The 24,375-nt window shown below is 45.9% G+C and overlaps 2 long non-coding RNA genes across 3 annotated transcripts in view; one reads left to right on the top strand and one right to left on the bottom strand.

Annotated features, from left to right (window-relative positions):
* Positions 1-7,589, bottom strand: part of LOC144339491 (uncharacterized) — a 50,699-nt gene extending 43,110 nt beyond the window's left edge. For both annotated transcript variants that reach the window (XR_013414491.1, XR_013414492.1), the window contains exon 1: positions 4,501-7,589. This is a non-coding gene — a long non-coding RNA (uncharacterized LOC144339491). The remainder of the gene's footprint in view (positions 1-4,500) is intronic.
* On the top strand, positions 111-18,049 carry LOC144339493 (uncharacterized). Its single transcript, XR_013414494.1, has 3 exons — positions 111-1,609; positions 15,849-15,935; positions 17,924-18,049. It is a non-coding gene; the product is annotated as an uncharacterized LOC144339493 (long non-coding RNA).
* The last annotated feature ends 6,326 nt before the right edge of the window (positions 18,050-24,375 follow it).

Raw genomic sequence — 24,375 nt, forward strand, 5'->3', positions numbered from 1 at the left:
ATGTGGGGATCATGGGAACCATAATTCAAGATGAGATTTGGGCGGGGACACAGCCAAACCATATCAGTGACCTCTCATTTTCTCATCGGTAAAATGGGGGTAATAATACCTACCTGGCAACATTACCATGAAGACTAAATGAGAAAATATTTGTGAAATGCCTGACACAAAATAGGGTTCACTAACCAGTAGGCATTATTAGAATAAGGTGCAAATGCCCATTGTATACATACGGTCCCTTTGAATGAGAGGGAGAAACTCACAGTGACAGGGCTGTGTGGGGCACTGTCTGGATCACCCTGGGTGTTTAGGGGAAATACTACCCTTGGGGGTGAGATTTTTCTGCCGCTATCTTCATGGTTCAGGAGAGAGAGAGTCCCTCTTGTCCTTCATGAAGTTTTATGGTGACTTCTGTCCCAATTCAAGAGGAGCTTCTGAATACGTTTGGACAAAGACAACACATGAATCACTGCGGGGCCTCAATTCCCTGCTGAAAGACTGTGTTCGTTCATTCAACAAATACACATCTGAGCACTTACTCCATGTCAGACACTATTCTAGGTGCTGGGGATACAGCAGTGAACAAATAAAATCCTGCCCTCATGGAGCTTACTTTCTAGCAGACCCTGACAATTCACAGGAAAGTGGTAACAGGGCTGATGTCAGGCTCTGAGGCCCTTCTGTTCAGAAGCCTCTTCCCATACATTGCCCCAGCCCCTTTCTCTTCTCCCTTCCCACAGCCTCAGCTCTCTTCCCTCCTCCATTCTCATAATTCTCCTTTTCTAAGCCACTGCCCATTTACCTGGTGGATTTAAAGCAAATAGCAATTGTGTTAAGAAGCAGGAAATATGATACTTTATACAATGATGAAGAAATCAGAAAAATTAAGGCTTATATAAATCTCTTCTTTAAATTGTGCCTGCATGCCAATTAATGGAGTTGCTTTTGCCTTGTGTCTGTTGCAGCTGATACATTTCTTTCTGAAAATGGCTGGGCTGCATTCGAAGGGCCCTCTCCCATCCCAGGGCTCAGGTTTGGGGTGTGTCTTTTACAGTAAACATAGCACCCCTGACCCCACCTCCTTTATCACTTGGCTCTGGCTGTGAAAAGAAAGAGAAGAAAAGTAGGTTTGTTTAGTGTGAACTCTTTTCTGAAGCCAACAGGGAGAACAAGATTTGAAACAAGAGGAGACTGAGCTGGGTTCAATGGTTAACCAGTCAGATTAATAAATGCTAGAAGGAGGAAATAGCCAGTAAGTAAAGAGGCAAGAAAAAATGTCTCCCCGTGGTTCAAAAGCCAACTAAAGTTTACCAAGAGCTGTGACCTGTGGTTAAAATGTCCTCAGAGGCCAACTCTCATCTGATTCCAACCTGAAGGCCCATTTCCTATCGGGAGAGCCATTTGGCTCCTCTCTAAGGCTAAACAGCCCTGAGGTGTGGTAGCCTCACACTGACCCACGCAGAACTCAACAGAACCGTCCGGGCTGCAGACGTCTCAGGGTTCTGCTCCAACTGCATAGACTTCTTTCATGGAACCAGCTCCTCTATCCCCACAAGCCTTCTCCCCAACACAGTTTCTACCTAGAATCAGATGGAGAGCTTTAGACCAGGTGAGAACTTTTGATCAATGTAAATCGGGAGCACCAGGCTGTCCCAGCCTCTGCCCTGACGTGCTCTATGAGTTTGACAAATCCCTTAATCTGCCCATGCCTCTCTTTCTGTGTTGTTAACATGATGATGTTGGCCTACAGCAGTGGTTGGCAAACTTTTTATATAAAGAGCCAAATATAATATTTTAGGCTTGTAGACCGCATGGTCAGTATCTCTCTCAACTATCCAAAGCCACCATTGTAGCATGAAAGCAGCCATAGATGGGTTGTAAATGGGGGGGCGTGGTTGTGTTCTAATAAAACTTTCTTTACAAAGACAAGTGGTGAACAAGATTGGCTAATGGACTGTATTTTGCCAACTCCTGGACTAAATCTCTAAGGCTCTTTGCAACACTGAAGTACTTTACTATCCTGGATTGTTTTACAGAGAGAAAACTGAGGCGTGGTGATACTAAGTGACATCCTCCAACCCACTGAGCATGTTAGTGGCAGAGCTAGAACTCGACACCAAGTCTCCTGGCTTTAGTCCACTGTGGTTCTCAATCCTCCCACAGGCAGAACACAGACTCTTTTTGGCACATGAGGCTTACCCTGGGAACCGCTCTCCCTATGTGACTTGGCACAGGGGGTCGGGGAAAGTGTAGGGAGGATGTGAGGGGTGGGGAGCAGTGCTCTCTCTCTACCTGTTTCAGGAAGGCTTTCTGGTTTGGTGAGAGCCCACACTTTGTTAAGTGAGATAAGGGACACTACAAGAAAAGGAGGGGATGGGTGGGCAGAGGACATCATGCTGCTTATTTTGAACCTGGGAAAACTGTTGCTTAGGAGAGGGAAGTCCTGCATGTTGCATGCTGTGACTTCATGCCTCCAAACTGCATATGCTGACCTCCTTTTCACCCAGATGGTGCTGCAGGGAGCAAGGCCCCACCAGTGTGTGCTCTTCCTATGTGTCCAAATTTCCACCGAAGAGGGCTCCTCCCAGGAGATTGGCTCCCGAGCCTGTTCTTCCATGGCAGAGGTGGCGCAGCTAGCCCAACAAGACTCTGTTTATTGTTATGCTTCTGCCACATGTGTGTAAATTTGTATGGAACTTGCTGTTCCTGGCTGAAGACCCAGGGAGCTTTTACGCTCTTAATCTGTTTTCCTCTTTGCCCCCAGCCTTTGTTCTTCATGGGAGAGGCTGTGGATAAGGTCCAATGGGGTGGGGTGTCACCTCTTGGGCTCAGAATCTCAAGGGTCCCAAGGTCCAGTCAGTGAGAGCCTTCTGTCTACATGCCACCCTGTGCCCTCTGTGTGGAGCCCTCAGCAGGACCCTGGCCACAGGGCTCTGGAGCAGCAATACTACCCCATGACAACTGCCATGACTGCTACCTCAAAAAGTAAGACAGTCCTGCCATCTGCATTCATGGAGCTCCAAGGAGAAGCTCAGTTCTGTTTGTTGTGACAGGATTTTGTAGCAAAATTTGCATGAAAGACACGAAGCTCAGCAACTGGTTTCCGACAGAAGCATTTTCTTGCCAAATAAGGAAGTGAGATGATCAGAACTGGCTTTAGCATGAGCCTGGATTGGGGAACTCAGCTGGTTCTGGGTTCATACAACATCACCTGTGAAGGTATATGGAGTTCATAGTCAGACCACATCTTCTAGCTGCAGGTTCAGTTCAAGGTGATCCCTACCTGGAGTTCTAGACTACCAGGTCAGTTTTTGGAGGCTACTGAAGGTATGAATAAGTGGTCTGCAAATGCCCCAGCCCACTCTCACACATCCTAAAAGAAACTATGGCAGTTGGAGCCTGAGTTTTCTGGGTGACTGCTTCTCTATCTTTGTCTCTCTCTCTCCCCCACACCCCCCACACTCCTGCCAAACTCCTTTGCAAGGATTCCTGACCTATTTTTGCTCTCTAGCCCCTGCCTTTGCTGACAATGTCAGCCCCTGCTTTGAAAGCCCTTCCCTCTCTGGTCTGCTTCCATTTGTCCTGCAGCTTCCGAATCTCATGGCTGTCACCATCCCTTTCTTTGTGTTTCTGTTATTTATGTCCCAAAGCCCGTCCAAATAGTGATATTCTCCAGGGCAAGGATCCTCTCCAATTTATTATTATATCCCTGGATCCTCCTAGGACCTTTGGCATAGCTGTTGGAGGAGCGAGCTGATGAGTGAGTAACAGATCTTCTCCTCACCCATCCTCATAGGAAGTCCACGGACAGGTGTGAGTGGTGCCCCCCAAAGATACGTCCAAGTACCAACCCCTAGGACCTGTGGATGTGACTTTATTTGGAAGTTGGGTCTTTGCAGATGTCATTAAGTTAAAGATCGTGAGATGAGATCATCCTGAGTTTAGAGTGGGCCTTAAATCCTGACAAGGAGACAGAAAAAGAGAAGACACAGAGGCATACACAGGAGAGAGCCACGTGGAGCCAGAGGCAGAGACTGCAAAGATTAATCTACAAGAAAAGCCAAGAACTGCCAGAAGCTAGGAGAGAAGCATGGGATCAATTTTCCCATTCCTCACGCCTTTCACAAAAATTAAATTAAAATGGATCAAAGACTCAAATGTAAAGCTAAAATTATGAAAACCCCTAAAAGAAAAGATGGGATAAATCTTAATGACCTAGCATTAGGCAATAGTTTCTAAGATATGACTCCAAAAGCATGAGCAACAAAAGAAAAAACTAGTTAAGTTGGATTTCATTGATACTAAAAATATTTGTGTTTCTAAGAACACCACCAAGAAAGTATAAAAGACGGCCAAAAGAATGGGAGAAAAATTTTGCAAACCATATATCTGATGAGGGGTTTGTATCTAGAATATATAAAGAACTCTTAAAACTCAATAATGAAAAGACAATGAACACAATCTGAAAACGGGCAAAAGACTGGGTGCAGTGGCTCATACCTGTAATCCCAGCCCTTTGGGAGGCTGAGGCGGGAGAATTGCTTGAGCCCAGGAGTCCTCATCAATTTCTTTTTAGGCAGGAATGTTGTTGCATGCCTATAGTTCCAGTTACTCTGAAGGCTAAAGTGGAAGGATCACTTGAGCCTAGGTGTTTGAGGTTACTGTGAGCCTTGGTAGTGCCATTGCTCGCCAGCCTGAGCAACAGAGACACCCTTTCTCTCTCTCTCTTTTTTTTTTTAAAGAAAGGCAAAAGGTCTGAAAGCTATTTCTCCAAAGACTATATACAGTGATCAATAAACACATGAAAAGATGAGTCATGAGCTATCAGGGAAATGCAAATAAAAACCGCAATGAAATTATATAACACTAGATGGCTATCGTAAAAAAGACAAATAATAAAAATTGTTGGTGAGGGTGTGGAGAAATCAGAATTCTCTTACGCTGCTGGTGGGAATGTAAACGAGTGGAGAGACTTTGGAAAACAGTCTGGCAATTCCTCAAAAGGTTAAACATAGAGTTACCACGTAAGTCCGTTCTATTCTATTTCTAGGTATATAACCAAGAGAAATGAAAACATACACCCATGCAAAAATCTGTGCACAAAAGTTCATAGTAATGTTATTCATAATAGTCAAAAAGTGGAAACAACCCAAATGTCCCAGATGTCTATCAAGTGATGAGTGGATTAAAAATTGTGTTATACCCAGACACTGGAATATTACTCACAATACAAAGGAGGTGCGGACTCATGTTACAACACAAATAAACCTTGAAAATATTATACTAAGTAAAAGAAGCTGGGTACAAAAAACCCCACATATTATATGATTCAATTTATATGAAATATCCAGAAGAGGCGAATCCATACAAGCCCAAAGTAGATTCTTGGTTTCCTGGGGCTGGAGATGGAGGAGATGAGGGAAGTAAGGGGTGACAGTGAAAGGGGATGGAGGTTTCTTTGAGAGGGTGGGGAATATATTTGAAATTGTATTGTAGTAATGGTTGGTTGCACAACTCTGTGAATGTAGTAAAAGCCATTGAGTTGTACAATTGAAATCAGTGAATTGTGTGGTATGTGAATTATATTTCAGTAAAGCTGTTACCAAAAAATACATACCTAATTGATATAAAAAGACTGAACTGGAAATACTTTTGCCAAAATGTGTGGTAGGTTATAGGTGGTATTTATTTTCCACTTCGTGTTTTTCTCTAGTAACCAAATTTTCTCCATTACACATGGTTCACAGTTTCTTCTCATAATCATAAAAATTGCTACTATAAAAATTAATAAGCAAAAGATTAGATGGTTCCCTTCCCTTCTCTTCCCTTTCCTTTCCTGTAGTGGAAGATTTTGTACGTGAATTGTACTGAAATGTAATTCAAAATGCAGATACATCTTAAAAGCGGAGACACCTTCATCAAGGAAACAGATCCTTTCTTTTTTAACATTTTATTTTATTTTAAGTTCTGGGACACATGTGCAGAACGTGCAGGTTTGTTACATAGGTAAACATGTGCCATGGTGGTTTGCTGCACCCATCAACCCATCACCTAGGTTTTAAGCTCCACATGCAGTAGCTATTTATCGTGATGTTTTCCCTCCCCACTCCCCACAGGCCCTGGTGTGTGTTGTTCCCTCCCTCTCTCCATGTGATCTCATTGTTCAGTTCCCACTTATGAGTGAGAATATGCAGTGTTTGGTTTTCTGTTCCTGTGTTAGTTTTCTGAGAATGATCACTTCTAGCCTCATGTCCCCACAAAGGACGTGACCTCATTCCTTTTTATGGCTGCATAGTATTCCATGGTGTATATGTACCACATTTTCTTTATCCAGTCTGTCATTGTTGGCCATTTGGGTTGATTCCATGTCTTTGCTATTATGAATAGTATGGCAATAAACATATGTGTGCATGTATCTTTATAATAGAATGATTTATATTACTTTGGGTATATACCCAGTAATGGAATTGCTGGGTCAAATGGTATTTCTTGGTTCTAGATCCTTGAGGAATCACCACACTGTCTTCCACAATGGTTGAACTGATTTACATTCCCACCAACAGTGTCAAAGTGTTCCTAATTCTCCACAGCCTTGCCAGCATCTGTGGTTTCTTAACTTTTTAGTAATTGCCATTCTGACTGGCATGAGATGGTACCTCATTGTGGTTTTGATTTGCATTTCTCTAATGATCTAATGTTGAGCTTTTTTTCATATGTTTGTTGGCTGCGAAAATGTTTTATTTTGAGAAGTGTCTATTCAGGTCCTTGGCCCACTTTTTTATTGTTTTTCTCTTGTAAATTTGTTTAAGTTCCTTGTAGATTCTGGATCTTAGACCTTTGTCAGATGGGTAGATTGCAAAAATTTTCTTTCATTCTGTAGGTTGCCTGTTCACTCTTGATGATAGTTTCTTTTGCCGTGCAGAAGCTCTTTAGTTTAATTAGATGCTATTTGTCAATTTTTGCTTTTTTGCAATTGCTTTTGGCAATTTCATCATAAAATCTTTGCCCATGCCTATGTCCTGAATGGTACTGCCTGGATTTTCTTTTAGGGTTTTTATGGTTTTGGGGTTTTACATTTAAGTCTTTAATCCATCCTGAGCTAATTTTTGTATAAGGTGTAAGGAAGGGGTCCAGTTTCAGTTTACTGAACATGGCTAGCCAGTTTTCCCAGCACCATTTATGAAATAGGGAATCCTTTCCCCATTGTTTGTCTTTGTCAGGTTTGTTGAAGATCAGATGGTTGTAGATGTGTGGTCTTATTTCTGAGATCTCTACTCTGTTCTATTGGTCTATGTGTCAAAACAGACCCATTCTCTACAGCATCCTTGACAAAAAGGTCCAGCATCCACTACCCCTGCACAGTGACAGGAGCAAGCTCACTTCATCCCTCAGCACCATGTTCTGGAGGACTAGCTCTGAAGCTTCTGTCTTGTGTTGAGTTGAAATAGTTCTCCCTAAAGCTCTCCTTGTGGGTCCAGCATTGCCTTCTGAAGCCACATAGAAGCAGCCTGTTTCTCTTACATACAATAGCCACTTATCTGTAGATAAGTGGGCAATTCCTGGAGACTTCCCTGCTTCAGATGAAATACTTGCAGCTCCTTCAATCATTCCTTGCATGATATATGTGTCAGCAAGGCCTGAGTTGCAAGCAGTAGAAACCCATGCTAGCTGACTCAGGTAGAAAAGACATTTCATTTGCAGGAAATGGGAGTGGTCATAGGACTGGCAGAACAGTTGGAAATCCAGCTGGAGAAATAGACAGGAACAAGCCAGAAGCACACTGAAACCTGTCCAAAAGCCTCCCGGGAGGCCACACGGAGTGCCACATGGAGCCTGCACCACCATGGGGAGGAAGCAGCCACCGCCTTCCCGAATTGTAGGTCTCAATCAACCATGCGATGGTGGGAGCAGCAGCTATTTCTCAAGAACTTATCGGGGAAAATAGGTAATAGAATTTATCTGGACACCAATTTGCCTGTTAGGTCGACTTGACTTTCTCTAAAGCCTCAGGCATAGAGTTATTACGGACTGAGTTTGTGCTTCCCTAAAACTCACATCGAAGCCCAAACCTCCAGTGTGCCTGTCTTTGGAGATAGCGCTTGTGAGGAGGTGGCGATAAAATTTAATGAGGTCAGAAGGGTGGAGCCCTCATCTGATAGGGCTGGGGCCATACAAGGTGAAGAAGCAACAGCAGAGCTCTCTTTCTTCCCAGTTGGGATACGGTAAGAAGGCCACCGGCTGCAAGCCAGGAAGGAAGGCTTCACTCATTACCAAATTGACCAGCGCCTTGATCTTGGACATCTCAGGCTTCAGAACTGTGAGCAAGAAATTTCTGGTTTTTAAGCCACCTGGTCTGTGGTGTTTTGTTAGGTCAACCCAAGCTGACTAATACAAATGGGTTGGTTATCATTATGTGTTTCCAACCATCCGAAATTTCCACAAAACACAGTAGACCTTTGAGAGACGTGAGACCTAGTCACGACCCAGGGTTTTCTCATTCAAGCATGGGAGTTGTACTCATGGTGGTGCTTTTGATGTAGTTTATTCCAGGGAGCATCAAATGAAGCAGAGAAAAGATCATTCAAGGAACCACAGGATTTTTGTAGGATTTTAGGAACCCTCTAGGTGCTACCCCTAGTCCTGAAAGGAGCACCAGGCAGACTACGTATGAGTTGTCTGGGAAGATTTTTTTTTTTTTTTTTTTTTTTTTTGAGACGGAGTCAGGCTCTGTCGCCCGGGCTGGAGTGCAGTGGCTGGATCTCAGCTCACCGCAAGCTCTGTCTCCCGGGTTCACGCCATTCTCCTGCCTCAGCCTCCCGAGTAGCTGGGACTACAGGTGCCTGCCACCTCGCCCGGCTAGTTTTTTGTATTTTTTAGTAGAGACGGGGTTTCACCATGTTAGCCAGGATGGTCTCGATCTCCTGACCTTGTGATCCGCCCATCTTGGCCTCCCAAAGTTTGTTTTTTTTTTTTTTTTTTGAGACAGGGGTTTCGCTCTTGTTTCCCAGGCTGGAGTGCAATGGCACAATCTCAGCTCATCGCAACCTCTGCCTCCCGGGTTTAAACAATTCTTCTGTCTCAGCCTCCCGAGTAGCTGGGACTACAGGCATGTACCACCATACCTGGCTAATTTTTTTGTGTGTTTTTAGTAGAGATGGGGTTTGTCCATGTTGGCTGGGCTGGTCTTGAACTCCCGACCTCAGGTGATCCGCCCGCCTTGGCCTCCCAAAGTGCTTGGATTACAGGCATGAGCCACCGCACCCAGCTGGGAAGCTTTTTAGAAATATAGATCGAAAGCTCTACCCTCTGAAAGTCTACTTTCATCAGCCTGGGAGAGGACCTGGTGCATTTTGAACAGGTGCTCCAGGAGACAGGATTAGGCAGAATCCAGACTGGGAATCCTACTCTGGACAAGCCTCTCATCCGCAGATGGGAAAACAAGCTAAAGATAAAGACCTTGGGTCCAAGGTTCAGACTAGACCAGCACTTAGGTCTCCTCATCTCTGGGGTATTGGTGTCTGTCTTCACAGCACTGAAAAGTCATCTGTATGTGAAAGAGTCTTTACTGGAGACTCCAGACGGTGCCTGGGGAGGGACACAGAACTCTGCCATGAGAGAGGTGGTGGGGGCAGTAGAGTTCTGACTGGGAGAAACTGTATGGTCTCCCGGTGACAGTTAACCTAGAGCTGGGCCTTACGAGAGGATAGGCAGGATTCCTTAGAATAAGTAGGATAATGGGAATTTAATAAGCAGATGGGGGTGGAAGAGGATTCCAGGTGGAGGGAACAGCTTGAGTAGAACCTGGCTGGTAGTGGGACTTTGTACGCAGAGTGAGAAAAGATGGCAGCCCCACGTGGCTGCTGCAGGCCTTGTCCAGGGCACTGAAGCATGGCAGGTGCACTTGGAGTTGAGGCTTGAATGGTAGGCTGGGGCTGTAATCCTGTGGTAAACCCTAAAGCCTCAACAACACCCCTGGGTACATAGAGATGTTCGATGAATACCCTATAAAGCTGTTTGATAGCTCACCCCAATTTTGAGAAGCAAAGAATGAGTTGAGATGTTTGTAAGTCATCAGAGAGAGATGCCTTCCTATGACTCATGGCACCCAATTTGGAGTGAAGAGAATCTGCCTCAGAGGAAAAAAACTGTGTACCCCAGAATCCTACCAAGAAAGAGGTTCCCTCTGCTCACATTCCCACTGAACTCTTCCAGCACCCTGGCATCTATATTTTTTGGCTCCTGGTGCCTGTGCTTTTTTTTTTTTTTTTTTTTTTTGAGATGGAGTCTCGCTCTGTCACCCAGGCTGGAGTGCAGTGGCATGATCTCAGTTCACTGCAGTTCTCTGTCTCCTGGGTCCAAAAGTGATTCCCCTGCCTCAGCCTCCTGAGTAGTTGGGACTACAGGCATGCACCACCATGCCCGGCTAATTTTTTGTGTTTTAGTAGAGATGGGGTTTCACCATGTTGGCCAGGCTGGTCTCGAACTCCTGACCTCATGATCCGGCCGCCTCAGCCTCCCAAAGTGCTGGGATTATAGGTGTGAGACACCACGCCCGGCCTTGCTCCTGGTGCTTTGAATGCACGCGAAGGAGAGGTCAAAAAAACAAGGTGGAAGTGGGGCCTTCCTGGGTGATTCAGAGCAGTGGTTGCAGGTTTGACCGTGCTGGGAGTCAGGTGAATAGAGCATGCTTTACCCTCTCTTAACAGCACTCAGCCATCATGATACAGGCTTTTCCTGAGGGCACAGGCAGATGCCAAGTAGGCACAGAGTCAGATAAGTGCAGCCCCAGTTCATGCCAGAGGCTGTCCCAGTCCCCACCCATGACCTCACACCACCTCTTGCACACTGCTCCTGGGTCTCAGGAAGGAGTGTGGACTCTCTGTAAGGTGACCATTTCAGGCAGCTTGCGCTCTTGTGCATGTAATATGGGGCGGTTGCTGTGTTAGGGTCCTGGAGGAGGTCAGGAAGGGAAGAGGTGCTGAGAGATGCTTAAAAACCTTTCACTCTGGAAGGTGGGATGGGCTGCTGCACAGACACATACTGAGTGGGGTGGGATTGCTCAGGGGTGCAGGAGACACAAGGGACCGTTCTAAGGAAGCTCCCAGGTTCCAAAGAAGCAGCAGTGCTTTCCGGCTGGGTTTCTGAGAAGGCATTAGGGCAGGGTAGCTTTTGAGTTGGAACTTGAAGATGGAGATTTGGAAGTGACCAATGGGAAGAAGCAAGGGAATGGCCTGAAGAAAGGCAGAGAGAATGAACATTCCAGGCCCAACCACCAGTCCTCAGCCCCAGTTCTTCTGCCTCCAGAAGGGACATGAGGCAGAGCTTTCAGCATCTCTGAGCATCCACGCTGTTCAGATCACAGGTCTAGGCGCTGACCTGTTTATAAGCTGAGTAGTGGCTAGACCCTGCCTTGTAGGAGCTCAGATGCTTAGTATACCAGGATAGCTCTGATTGAAACCAGAGTGGTATTTTTCTCTGAAGGGCCCTGTCCCTCACCTCATCAGGCTTGCCTCTCATGTTCCCACATCCATGAGTCCTGCCCTCATACAATCAACTCCCTTAGCCCTGTAGAAAGCTGTGCTTTCCTTGCCTTGTGGCCTTGGCTCCTGCCATTGCCTACATCTAGAGTGCCCTTCCTGAAATGTGTGACTGTCCCCATCTGCCCATGAGGCTTGAGTCCAGTCCCGGCTTCGCTATGACATGACCACACTGATCTTCATCCCTCCCCTGCCCGCCCGGCGGAAGCATCTCTCCCTTCTTTGAACTTCACCATGCCATGCGTCTTCCTCTGGGTGTGCCATAGTCACCTGCTTACATGACTGATTCTGCCCCCAACACTAGACTGTGAGTGCCTTGCAGGCAGAGCTAGGTGTCCTGATCACCAGAGTCTTGCACAGCACCTGGCACTTAATAGATGCTCAGGAAACATCTTTGTCAGCATAGCATAGCTGGATGTAGAAATCTCTGAAAACATAGAGGCCAGAGTTCATCAGAAAGGGTTAGAAGGATTTCACAAGGTTCATTGGAAAGAAATAAAGTTTAGAGATCTGTAGAAGGAGGCAAAGGGCCATTTGAAAGCAGAGAACAGGTGAGGGGCTGTGCGTTAGGAGTGAAAGAGCCCATTGGAGATGGGTGCTCAGGCCTGTGGACTTGGAATGACAGGGTCTTTCACTCCATATCCCATCCACCCACCTGGAAAGCCCTTCACCCTGCCCCCAACCCAGACACATGTCCCAACTGGATGCTGGACAGACGCCTTGAATATGAGGCAGAAAAACTTTGGCTCAGAATAGGAAGGCCCTGCTGGCTCCTGGAAAGGTTTCTAGCAGGATGAAAACAGTTTTTAAAAGATAGCCTGGATCATGTCACTCTTCCACTTAAAATGCTTCAGAAGTTTCTCATTTTTGTTAGCATGCAGAAAGAACTCAGAGCTCAGATGGTCTGGGTCCTATTGGTTCATCAAGCTCAGCCCGCCTGGAGGCAGCCGCTGTGTTGTTCCCTCTCTTCATCCTCCCTCTGTACCCTCTCTTGCCACAGGGCATTTGCACAGGTGGTTCCCTCTAACTGGAACACTAAGAAATATGGAAGTAAAGAGGCTTGGGAGAAAAGGCAGGAGTCACAGGTGACTGTGTGGGATGAGGAGAGTTATTAAAACTTTTTTTTTTTAGAGGGAGTCTTGCTCTGTCGCCCAGGCTGGAGGGTAGTGGCGCCATCTTGGCTCACTGCAACCTCGACCTCCCGGGGTCAAGCGATTCCCCTGCCTCAGCCTCCCGAGTAGTTGGGATTACAGGTGCCGCCACCACACCTGGCTAATCTTTGTATTTTTAGTAGAGACAAGGTTTCACCATGTTGACCAGGCTGGTCTCGAACTCCTGACCTCAGGTGATCAGCCTACCTTGGCCTCCCAAAGTGCTGGGATCACAGGCATGAGCCACTGCAGCCGGCTTTCCAAAAACATTAAGAGTAGATGGACGTTACTTTGGACACCAGATTAAGGAGTGTGCTGAGCTGAAAGAGAAAAGGAGAATAAAATGGACCTGACACTTACAGTGTTCCTCGTGCAGAGGGAGAACTGTGGACATAGAACCATAGAAGCTGAATTCTCACTACCGGGTTCAAGTCCCAGACATAATACTCGCTGGCTGTGTGGCCTTGGGAAGGCACATGACCACCCTCAGTGAAAGTGGAACTGGAAAATTTCTGCCCCGCAGAGATTTTCTTACGAATGAGATGAGTTCGCAAGAACAGAAAACCAAACACTGCATGTTCTCACTCATAGGTGGGAATTGAGCAATGAGATCACTTGGACTCGGGAAGGGGAACATCACACACCAGGGCCTATTATGGGGAGGGGGGAGGGGGGAGGGGGGAAGGGGGAGGGGGGAAGGGGGTGGGGGGAAGGATGGCACTGGGAGTTATACCTGATGTACATGACGAATTGATGGGTGCTGACGGGTTGATGGGTGCAGCACACCAACACGGCACAGGTGTGCATATGTAACAAACCTGCACGTTGTGCACATGTACCCTAGAACTTAAAGTATAATTTTTTAAAAAATGAGATGAGTTAGCATACACCAAGTCCTTAGAGCACAGCCTGGCTCACAGAAAGCCCACAGTCAGTGTGAGTCGTTATTAGCACTGTTGTTAACTGAGGGTAATAACAGGGGCCAGGGGCCAAGAGGCATTATCTAGCCCTATTTTAGAGGCAAAGAAAGGAGGGCGAAAAAGCTCAGAGGCCAGCCTGCAGTCACACAGCAGAGCCACATATGAACATCGACATTTTGGTTTTCAAGGCCCACACGCGCTCTATCCTGCCACACAGTGCTGGCAGGCACGCGAAAGGCTATTGCAGTCCAATCTTCTCATGACAAAGACAGGGAAAGGGAGGCCTCTTAGAGAAAGCGACTTGATCCACCCTTATGCTCTTAAATTGTAAGCATCCAGGGATCATCCAAGTTAAGATGTCCATACACAGCTGGCAAGGCAGGACCTGAGGCTGAATGAGAGGTACAATTGGCTCCACGGTATTGGCCAAACCCACAGCTAGTTTTCAATGCTGAGAACTGTCCATCCTGGCAGAGGCTCACTGCCCTCTGTGCCCTCCCTGGTTGCCTGGGCAGATGGTGAGCTCTGGTTGCCAAGGAACCCGTGTTGGCAGTTCTGAAATGGGGCGCGTCAGCAGCCTCTCTCCGGCGGCTTCCCACATCCTTGAGTAACCACCACACAATGGTGCTGGGCATGAGACCAAGGGTGCGGTGGAGATCGAGTTAGTAACACACACTTGGTGACCCTCCCCAGCCAGGTTTCACTGCGTGCTTATGACCAACACCCATCCCTTCCTTAGCATCTGTGATGTCTTTAAGGGCCAAGTAAAAAGGTAAAACTGCAGGGAGTCAGGAGGGGGAAACCGGCCTGGGGTACAGAGCCCCTCGGAATGAAAATATATGTAATCGGCTACCTGTAGGTCACGATGCATTCAGTGAACCTGTCAAAACTTGAAAGTGGGCTACAGTGGGACGGGCAATGCCCAGAGGGAGGCAGAAAGGTGTAAATAATCCGAGGTGAATGTGGGTCTTGTTGGCATGGTAGATTTATGCCCTGTCTTCATAATGTACCCTTTCATCTTGGGAGCCTGGATTCCAAAAATCTAGTCTAGACAGGAATTGATGGTGCTACCTCTCGGCTTACATCGTGCAAGGTTTCTCAACACCAAAGACTCCTGAATATTGATGGGAACAGCCCACTCAGCCAGGGGATATTGCTCAGAACTCAGGAGGCCAAAGGCATCATTCTTCCCTGTTCCCTGCTCAGGAACAGCCCTCCAGGGACAGCGTCACTCATTCTGGGAGATGATGCTGTCTTTTGTCTTCATCTCCCCAAGCGGGAGACAAGTCCCATCACGCCTGCCACCTGGCAGGCAGCCTTACGCCTTCTCTTTCGTCCTTTTCATGTGTGCTCGGTGCCGGTTTCAGCGGCTTTCATCAGAGACTGAAACTACCCCCACTCCCATCACCTCCCAGGGCCATGGGCAGGCCCTGGCTGACAGACCCAGGCCTAGGAGCCTGGGCAACCATAAATAGGTGGCTGGAAGGACCTCTCCGAGCCCCCTTCTCTGCCCAGGCAGGCCTCCTCCTTGGGTGGCCAGAGCCAGGGCCCGGGAGCCCCTGCTGCAAGAACTGAGAGGCTGAGGGGCTTCGCTCCTGAGGAAGGCCCCCTCTTCCCACCCCCCGTGCTTTAGGCCCGGCAAATTCAGCCTGGGAACTGGGGCTGCTGTGGAAGAGCGATGGAGCTGGGGAGTATTTACAGTGCAGCCCGTGAGGCTGAGCAGTGACAGCACTGCGGGCCTGAGAATTACAAAACAGACTTAAACAGATGAAATATTGCCCAGGCGTGGTGGCTCATGCCTGTAATCCCAGCACTGTGGGAGGCTGGAGCAGGCAGATCACTTGAGGTCAGGAGTTTGAGACCAGTCTGGCCAACATGGTGAAAACCCATCTCCACTAAAAATTAGCTGGGCGTGGTGGTGGACACCTGTAATCCCAGCTACTCAGGAGGCTGAGGCAGGAGAATCACTTGAACACGGGTGGCAGAGGTTGCAGTGATCTGAGATCACACCACTGCACTCCAGCCTGGGTGACAGAGCTAGATTCCATCTCAAAAAAAAAAAAAAAAAAAAAAAAAAAAAAAAAAGATGAACTATTAACTGATCCAGGGAAAACAGACAAAAACTATACGTGTTCAAAACGAAACAACAAAGGGCACAGGGCTCAGAAACCAGTTTGTCAGTCTTTGTGAACAGCTGGGATCTCTGACTCATGCACTGTCCCCTGTTCTCTATGCTGCAGGAATGAGGCAGCGAGAAGCCAGATTCTGCTGGAGACAGAGCAGAGAGCCAAACCATCGCCATTTACTGGTGCATGACCCTGGGCAAGGTAGGGGGCATCCCTGAGCCTCAACTTCCTCATTTGCAAAATGGTGACATGCCTGCTTCCCAGGGCTGTTGTTAAGGTTAAATGATGACACAGTTTACCATATGCCAGGCAGATAGTAGGCACTAAATAGTCACAATTATTAGCCCTGAGCAAATATTGCTCAGCCATTCCCTTGTAAAGCCTATCCTCTAACCAGCTTTCCATGTGGACGTTCAATCATCTTTCTGGATGACCTTGCCTTAACCACGGTCTCAGATTCTGTGTGTGTGTGTATAGAAGAAACAAAGAAAAAAAGTCCTTTTCACATAGTGAGGACATTTCCCCATCCTATGAGTCTGTGTATGTGTGTGCATATGTATACGTATGTACACACACACACACACACACACACACAGACACACACACACACAAACACACACACACACACAAACACACACACACACAGACACACACAAACACACACACACACACAGACACACACAAACACACACAGACACACACACACACACACAGACACACAAACACACAGCCCCGTGGAAGAGGCAGGACAGGGTTGCATTTCCCCCTTTTAAAGATGAGGATGCTGAGCCTCAGAAAGATCAAGTGACCTGAACAAAGTCACACAGCCAATGTGTTTCTCCGAAAGAAACGACCAGGAGTCCGTTTCTTTATACAGAGGTGTCCAATCTTTTGGCTTCTCTGGGTCACACTGGAAGAAGAAGAATTGCCTTGGGCCACACATAAAATACAGTAGCCCTAATGATAGCTGATGAGCTCAAAAAGTAAAAATAAAAATCACACAAAAAACCAAGGTTTTAAGGAAGTTTACAAATTTGTGTTGGGCTACATTCAGAGCCGTCCTGGGCCATGCTTCTCCATGGAAGTGGGAGTGGACAAGCTTCTCCACTATAAACTCGTGATGGAGAGACATGGAAATCGTACCTTTCGGGCTATTTTAGGAACAGAAGAGGCATCATCTAGCTATCTCGAGAAAGCAGACTTCAATTTTCTATTCATTAAAGAAATGTGCTTCCATCTACCTTGAAATCATTTTGATGATTTCCAGATCCAAGTCCCCTGAATAAATTCCAGGGAAAGTCAAGTCACAGGACACAATGGCCGTCACCTTGAAAAAATACTATTTTCTCCTGGAGGCACTACCAAGGCTCAGTGATACCACCACTGCCACTCCACCCTACTGCGTGTGGCATCCCTGAGCCTCCACTCCAGGGAAAACAGACAAAACTACACATGCTCAAAACAAAACAAAAAAAGGAACAGGGCTCAGAAACCAGTTTGCCTGGTTCCAATCACTTCCACTGCAATGACAGATCCAGTGACCTTGGCAGCCCTCACCCATTCACAACATCTTCCCATTGCCATCTAACGTGCCCCTCCCGATAGCTCCCTGTGGTAGAGGCTGCACACAGACTCAGGATCCCCACTCACAGGTGACAATGTCAAGGCACAGTGACATGTAGCTTCTTGTCCCAGGTCAGGTGTCTCATGATTTTTGAGCCACTGTCTTCTGACGCAGCCAGTGATCTTTCCTCTGGACCACAACCCCTCTGAAAGGCACTGTGCCGAGAAACATGGATTTACTTCACCTGTTGCTATTTTGTACACTTGAAATGATCTTTCCAAAATGGATTTAATAATTGAAAGTTTTGCTCTCTGTTCCTTGGAGAAAAGGGACATGCTTTGAAGAAGGAATTGGAACCTGAACAGTCATGTTTTGTAGGCATTCATGTTTATTTCTCTGATATTGTGGCTTCCTCTGGAAAAATCCAACCAACACATCCGTTTCAAGTCTTGAGAAACTCCCAAATGTTGACCATGTGTCTGATTCCTGTGTGGTCAAATGAGTGATGTTTCTCAATGTCCACAACTTATTTCCATGTTAAAATAATTCCATGCTCAGCTAAATCCCACTTACACACAAGTGTGCACCTGTTAAAATAGGTCATTTTTCACTGTTAATCTTCCAGATTCCATGAGTATGTGTGGGAACCCCAGACAAATGCAACTTGAATGTCACAAAAGGCATTTTTCTTCGCTGAGTGACCCTGGTTGGCCCAGACACCTCGGGTCCCTTGCTCCCACAGATTTGTAAAACTAAGGAAGATCCCTTTCTGCTGAGAGAATGGACTGGAATTAAAACTTAGCATAGAAGGCCTTGCGTGAAACTGTATGGACTTTTGTCTTACAACTGGGTTATTTTTTAATTAGGTTTCTGTTGATCTTTTCTAAACTCTGAAGTATGTCAGCATGGAAACTCAGTAACTTTTCTCAATGCTCCCCATAAAGCTAAAAATTAAAAAGAAAAGAAGAGAAAGAAAAAGGGAAAAAATTAAAATTTCACAGCAAGAAGTTCTAGCCTCTGAGATTTTGTCACTGTTGCAAAAGTAATAGGTCATCTTTGTCATAACCTCAATGCTAAAAAGTAGACGCACCAAAGAGCAATTTTTATCCCAAAGTCTTCTTGGCGATGAGATTTTTTTTCCTACTTCAGATTTGGTGTGCTTCCAGAAACCCAAGGGCCCTAAATCAATATCGAGGGACTGCTTCCAACTCATAAGAGCCTCTCGGGCTCATTGCAAATGTGGGCACTGGGTTCCAGAGGGACAGGCTTAAAGAACTTGATGGCAAAAATGGGAAGCCCGGGCTCTGTGGCTGACCTCAGTTGCAGGATCCGTGCTGGGACAGCCTGTCCTCCACTCCATGATTTGTGAGGGCCTGCCTGGTATTGCTAATCTTCCTGACAGTTTATTTTGAAGCGAAAGGGGGCCAGTGGCACTGTAGGCAACATCAGACAAGCCACAGATCTCCTGGGAGATCTATGCTCTCCGGGAGGCAGATAACAATATGTTGCTTTTCCACAGGGTTGTTAATATACATATGAATCCCAAAGCCAAGAACGGGCTCTTCAAACTGGTTTATTTAAACACTTTTTCTGGGGCACACATTTCAAGAAGGGGATAAAGAGGGGATGATGTGGATCCTGTGCTGTCCTCAAAGAAGGGAAGGTGGAATGCTGTGTTTCCAGTGTAGAATCTGGCACAGAAACCACCCATAGCAGGTGCGCCACAGACCTGTTTCAGCTGGAAGGATCCTTTCTATCTTCCTTCCACCACCTAGTGAGTGGCCACGTTGATGATGAGACCTGGGGCCTTTAAAAATCCTCTTTCAAGTCTCCAGCCAACCCTCTCCATTCAACTCACTTTCACAAACCTTATCTCAGCAGCCACCCATTCCCAAGGACTCAGTGGGTGCCACAGGGGAGGCAGAGGTGAAGGAGACACAGTGCCTTCTGCTGATTCTGCAGCTGAGTCAGCCGATAGCCTGTGTCTATTTGCCAAGAATATGACCAACTGAGTGAAAACAACAAAACAATAAAAGCTGAGTCGGTGAGATGACTAGACTCGGGAGGATAATGAGAATGTCCGAGCTATGAGTCCCCTGGAGGCCAAGGCAAGTTTGCAGATGGCATGGTAACAGCAGGGTGGTTGCTGAGGGAACCTGAAACCATGTCGCACGGAAAAGATTTGTAGGAGTGGAGGACCTTTGGCCTGGAGAAGAAAAGCTTCGGAGAACAGAAAGGCTGGTTTCACATACCTGAGAGACTGTCATGGGGAAGAGCCACACTTTGTTCTCTGGGGGCCCAGAGGATAGAACAGGACTATGGTGGGGATAAGTAGGGGCACCGATTGCAGCTCAAAATTGTGAAGTCTTGTCCTTGTCAGAGCTATCCCAGGTGGAGTGGCAGGTACCGGGAGGTGGTGAGTTCCGGTCATTGCAGGGATTTCAGTCGGGGTGGAGAGTCCACTGACAAAGACGCTGTGGAGAAGAACCAAGCATGGGAGGAGGGTGGAGGGCCTGATCTTCTAAGCTTCACTCTCTGCCTGGGAGTCTTGGATTCCTCCCTCCTCTTACTACAACTTAATGAGCTGCTAACGCCAACACCTGGCTTCTTATTCAAACATGCTGAAATGTGAACGGGGAAGACTGGCATCACAGGTGGGCAAATTAACAACAAACTCCCTCAGGGGTCTCCAGAACGAGAGAGAAGGGACAAAGACAGAAGCGTTCTGTGTGCCTGCAAGTTGGATTTGGAGTCTACACACTGTGCCTCTGGGTGTTGAGCAGAAGAGGGGTCCCTTTGCTGTGTCTTTAGCAAGGTGACAAGCAAGACAGCAGGGCAGCACAGCCTGGGGCTCACAGGCAGCAGGTCACCTTCAGCTCCCCAGGCCCCTCTGTCACGGACTCAGGCCACTGCTGGGACTCAGTCAGCCAGGACAGGGAGAGCACAGACGGCACTGCTCCACGGGCTGGGCACAGCAAACAGCCCTTCTCCACGCTCCCACTCTTCCCGGCAGACAGGGTGCCTGGGACGTGACTCGAGGGAACTCAGCCTATTCATCTCACCGCTTCTGCCTATCTCTGCACACACACTTTTGTTGTTGTTAAAACCATGAGCAGCTTTTTCCTGATACCACAGTCTAGGAAATCGATGTCTCATTCAGTGAGCCAGCACTTGCTGTGCTCTTGCCACAGGCTGGGGCTGTGTGGATGGATGCCCTGTTGCTAAGGGAGCACACAGGAGGGAGCTAGCTCGGGCTGGGGCTTTACGGAAGGCTTCCCAGTACAAATGATTAGCGCTACCCGTCAGCAAATCAGGAGACTGGGCCTGTAGGGAGATGAGACTGAGGAAGTCACTCTGAACACACACGAGGGGCCTGATTGTCATCTGAAATGCCTGATGTTTTCCTGTTGGTTATGGGAAACAGAGGGATGACATAGATTGATTTATAGAGATTTTTCTGCCTACATCAAAGGCATCATACAAAAGAAAGTAGGACTAGTGGCAAAGAAACGAGTCAGAATTCTGTAACAGTTTAGTCGAGACATTAGAAGACCCTGAGCTAGCTCAGTGGTAGCAGGGTGGGAAGGAGGGGACCAAAAGGAGAAATATTTTGGATTTAAAAAATTAACAAGACTGTCCAACAAATAGAAGATACAAAGACAAATGATTCAATAAGGCAAGGGTCAAAAGACTTGAACAGGCACCTCACAAAAGAAGATAATGCCCAATGAAGCACAGGCGAGAGTGTTCAACATCATTAAACATCAGGGAAATGCGAGTTCAAACTATAACAAGATAGTAGTTCATACCCCTTAGAATGGCTAAAATCAAAACGAATGATCATGCCAAGTGCTGGTGGGCATATGAGGAACCTGGAACTCTCATGCCCTGCTGCTGGGAGAGGCCAATGGTAGAAACTCTTTGAAGGACTTTGAGAGTGTCTTATAAAAGTACATCTACCCATACCAGGCGCGGTGGCTCATGCCTGTAATCCCAGCACTTTGGGAGGCCAAGGCAGGTGGATCACGAGGTCAGGAGATTGAGACCATCCTGGCTAACACGGTGAAACCCCATCTCTACTGAAAATACAAAAAATTAGTTGGTCGTGGTGGTGGGCACCTGTAGTCCCAGCTACTCAGGAGGCTGAGGCAGGAGAATCACTTGAACCTGGGAGGTGGAGCTTGCAGTGAGCTGAGATCATGCCACTGCACTCCAGTCTGGGCAACAGAGTGAGACTCCGTCTCAAAAAAGAAAAAAGTACATCTACCCTATGAGCAAGCAATAAGCAATTCCACTGCTAGGTATTGCCCAAGAAAACTATGTTCATACAAACTTGTACAAGAAAAGTATGTTCCCAATAAAATTGTGAAGAATGTTTATAGCCATCTTACTGAAATATTGAAGAAATGGCAGCAACCCAAATGTCCACCAGGAAGTACATGAGGAAGTACATGGATAAACAACCTATGGTATGTCCATATAATGGAATACCACTAAGCAACAGAAAGGAACAAGCTATTTCTATATTCAGTGTCACATGGATGACTAGCAAAAACATTATGGAAAGTGAAGGAAACCAGACCCAGAATGGTATACACTGTATGATTTCATTTACGTGAAATCCAAATATAGACAAACCAACATGTAATGTTAGACACCAGCTTGTGGGTTTATGTAAGTGTTTTGGGGTGTTAGATGGGGGGCTGTTGACCTGTTAGAGGCATGAGGGAACTTCCTCAAAGAATAGAAATATCTTATATTTTATTTTGAAGATTATGACACGAATGTGTATGATTGTCAAAATTAATCAAACTAAACATTAAAATCTGATCTTTTTTTCTACGTAAACTTTATTTAAAAAACAAAACAAAACAAAATAAAAACCAGGTCTGGGCCGGGCGTGGTGGCTCACGCCTGTAATCCCAACACTTTGAGAGGCTGAGGCGGGCAGATCACAAAGTCAGGAGTTTGAGACCAGGCTGGCCAACATGGTGAAAACCCGTCTCTACTAAAAATACACAAATAGCCGGACATGATGGTGGTGCATGCCTGTAATCCCAGCTACTCAGGAGATTGAGGCGCGAGAATAGCTTGAACCTAGGAGGCGGAGGTTGCAGTGAGCCGAGATCGCGCCACTGCACTCCAGCCTGGCCACAGAGTGAGACTCTGTCTCAAACAAAACAAAACAAAACCCAGGTCTGGTGATTGATTTCTATTCGACCCTCACATTTCTAGCTTGAATGTTGGTGTGGATGATGGTGACCCTAAGACGGATGAAGGATGTGAGAGGAAGAGAAGGTAAAGGAGTAGAAAGATGAGTCAAATGTTATATATATGGAGTATGTGGTGTCCATTATCACAGGCACCAGCCAGTGATATCCTGAAGGATAAACAAACAAAGAAAAAAACCAACAAAAACAAAACCACCAGAATCAATGAGTCTGAAACTCAGAGAAGAGGTCGGGTTAGGGGCATACCCCTGAGAGTCACTTGCTCATTGTGAAAAGCAGGAGTATGAGTGAAAGGATGCAGAGAGGAGCTCTGGCATTAGAAAGCAGTGGCCAAAGGCTGGATCCTGAGAGGCCGCACTCATTACTGGGTGAGCAGAAGAGAGCGTTCTGTGAAGGAGACTGCAACTCATCCCAGAGGCGTGAGGAGAACCAGGAAAGGGCAGAACCAGTCATTCAAAGCCAAGAGTTTTGTGGGGGGTTTGTTTTGTTAAAAAAAATTCATTTGTTTTAGTAGGTGTTTCATGTATGAAAGACTTTTCTAAACAAATTTACTGTGGCAGAAAGTACATGCCATAAAATTCATTCATTTGAAGCATATGGGTCACTGAGTTTTAGTGAATTTATACAGTCCTGCAACCACTATCATGCTCAAGTTTTAAAACATTTTCATTGCCACAAAAATTTCCCTGACATCCCTTTGCCGTTGATCCCTAATCCCGAGCCCAGCCCCAGACAACCACAGATATGCTTTTGTCATTAGAGTTTGGCCATTTTTAGAAATGTCATACAAATGGAATCATGTAGTCCTTTGTGTCTAGCTTCTTTCTTTTAGCCTGTTTTTGAGATTTCTTCATGTTGTTGCCTGAAGTTGTAATATATTTCTATCTTATGGAGCATAGTTTTTCACTGTATGGATAGACCATATTTTGTTTATCCATTCATCAACTGATGGAAATTTGCATTGCTTCCATTTTGTATTATGATGAATAATCCTGCAATGGATATTTACTTACAGCTCTTTGGTAGGACACAGATTTTCATTTCTCTTGGGTGAACACCTAGGGGCAGAATTGCTGGGTTGCCTGGCAAGCATGTGCTAACTTTTAAAGGAAGCTGCCAAATTTTGCAAAAAGGCTCTACCATTTTACATTTCCACTAGCAACTTACAAGCATTCCAGTTTCTCTATGCCTTTATCAACACTCAATATTGTTTTGTTTTGTTTTTAAATTTTCCTAGTAGGCATATAGTTGGATCTTATTGTGGTTTTAATTTTAATTTGTATTGCCCTAATACCAGTGGTGCTGAATGTTTTTTATGTGCTTTGGGACTATTCATATATCTTCTTGGTGAAACATTTGTTCCTATGTTTTGCCAATCTTTTAATTGGGTAGTTTCTCTTGCTATTAAGTTATAAGGGTTCTTTATATATCCTTACTTCAAATCAGATAGTTTGCAAATATTTTCTCCCAATCTCTGACCTTTCTTTTCATTTCCTGTCACTGAGCAAATTTTTAAATTTCGATGAAGTCTAATGAATCAGTTTTTTTCTTTTATAATTTGTACTTTTTGCTTCCTAAGGAATCTGCTTAACCCAAAATTATAAAAAAAAAAAAATTCTTGGTTTTCTCCTAGAAGTTTTATAGTTTTAGTCCTGTAATCCATTTTGAATTAATTTTTGTATATGGTATAAGGGTCAAGAGTAATATCTTTTATAATTATTTAGTTATTTCAAGATCATTTATAAAAATAGACTATGTTTTTCCCTATTGAATTACTCTGGTATCTTTATCAAAATTAATTGACCATATAAAAGTGAGAATCTGTTTCTAGGCTCTCAATTCCACT

Source organism: Macaca mulatta, chromosome 2 (assembly GCF_049350105.2).
Source record: "Macaca mulatta isolate MMU2019108-1 chromosome 2, T2T-MMU8v2.0, whole genome shotgun sequence".
NCBI classification, from domain to species: domain Eukaryota; kingdom Metazoa; phylum Chordata; class Mammalia; order Primates; family Cercopithecidae; genus Macaca; species Macaca mulatta.